A 1,759-nucleotide genomic window follows, 5' to 3' on the forward strand; every position below is an offset into this window, starting at 1 on the left:
GTGTGAGTTTGTGTGTGTGTGTGCATGTAAGTTTTTGTGTGCATATGTAGGAGTTTTAGTGTGCATGTGTAAGTTTTTGTGTGTGTGTGTGTGTGTAAGTTTTTGTCTGTGTGTAAGTTTTGGCGTGTGTGTGTGTAAGTTTTCATGTGTCTGTGTAAGTTTTCATGTGTATGTGTGTAAGTTTTTTTGTGTGTGTGTGTGTGTGTAAGTTTTCGTGTGTGTTTGTAAGTTTTTATGTGTGTGTGTTAGTTTTTTTGTGAGCGTGTTAGATTTTGTGGGTGTGTGTAAGTTTTTGTGTGCATGTAAGTTTTTTTGTGCATGTAATTTTTCGTGTGAATGTGTAAGTTTTTGTGTGTGTGTGTGTGTGCAAGTTTTCTTGTGTGTGTGTAAGTTTTTGTGTGTGTGTGTGTAAGTTTTTGTGGGTGTGTGTTATTTTTTGTGTGTGTGTAAGTTTTTTTGTAGATGTAAGATTTCGTGTGTGTGTGTGTGTGTGTGTGTGTTGTTTTTTGTTTTTTTTGTTTTTTTTGTTTTGTTTTTTTTTTATGGGGTTGTTTTTTTGTGTTTGTTTCTTGGGTTTGGGTTTTTTTTTTTTTGTGTTTGTGTAAGTTTTTGTGTGTGTGTAAGTTTTGGCGTTTTGGTGTGATTTTTCGTGTGTGTGTGTGTATGTTTTATTTGTGTTTGTATGTTTTTTTTTGTTTTTTTTTTTTTTCGTGTGTGTTTGTGCAAGTTTTGTGTGTGTGTGTGTGATTTTTTTGGTGTTGTGTGTGTGTGTGATTGTTTTTGTGCGTTTAAGTTTTTGTGTGCATGTAATTTTTTGCGTGTGGGTGTAAGTTTTTGTGTGTGTGTGTAAGTTTGTTTGTGTCTTAGCTTTTGTGTGTGTATTTTTTGTCGTGTGTGTGTGTAAGTGATCGTGTGTGTGTGTGTGTGTGTGTGGGTGTGTTTGTGTGTGGGTGTTAGTTTTTTTGTGCATTTAATTTTTCGTGTGCATGTGTAAGTTTTTTTTTTTTTGTGTGTGTGTGTGTAAGTTTTTTGTATGTGTAAGTATTTGTGTGTGTGTGTGTAAGTTTTCGTGTGTGTGTGTGTCTCAGTTTTGTGTGTGTGTGTGTGTATTTTTTGTGTGTTTGTTCTTGTTATTGTGTGTGTGGAAGTTTTTTTGCGATTTTTTATTTTTATGTTCATTATTTATTTCATTTGAATGTTCAAGTTTTTTTTTTTGTGTGTGTGTGTAAGTTTTTGTGTGAGTGTTAGTTTTGTCATGTTTGTGTGAGTTTTCGTTTGTTTTTTTGGTTTGGTAAGTTTTTTTGTTTTTGTTAGTTTGGGGGTTTTGTTTGTAGTTTTTGTGTGTGTGTGTGTGTGTGTTTTTTTTGTGTTTTTGTGTGTTTTTGTGTGTGTGTGTAAGTTTGTGTGTGCATTTAATTTTTTGTGTTAATTTTTTTTATCGTGTTATTGTGTAATTTTTTTTTGTGTTTGTGTTTGTGTTGTGTATTCGTTGGTGTGTGTGTTAGTTTTTATGTGTGTGTGTAAGTTTTCGTGTGTGTGTGCAAGTTTTTATGTGTGTGTGTATGTTTTTGTGTTTGTGTGTGTGGGTAAGTTTCCGTTGTGTGTGTTTTTTTGTTCGTGTGTGTGTGTGTAAGCTTTTGTGTTTTCGTGTTTGTTTTTGCGGGTGTTTGTTATTTTTTGTGTGCCTGTAAGTTTTTGTGTGATTATAATTTTTCGTGTTCCTGTGTTAGTTTTTGTGTGTGTGTGTGTGTAAGTTTTT

The sequence above is a fragment of the Artemia sp. Qi Xiang Cuo genome, chromosome 9 (genome assembly GCF_049724085.1).
Source record: "Artemia sp. Qi Xiang Cuo chromosome 9, ASM4972408v1, whole genome shotgun sequence".
Taxonomy (NCBI): domain Eukaryota; kingdom Metazoa; phylum Arthropoda; class Branchiopoda; order Anostraca; family Artemiidae; genus Artemia; species Artemia sp. Qi Xiang Cuo.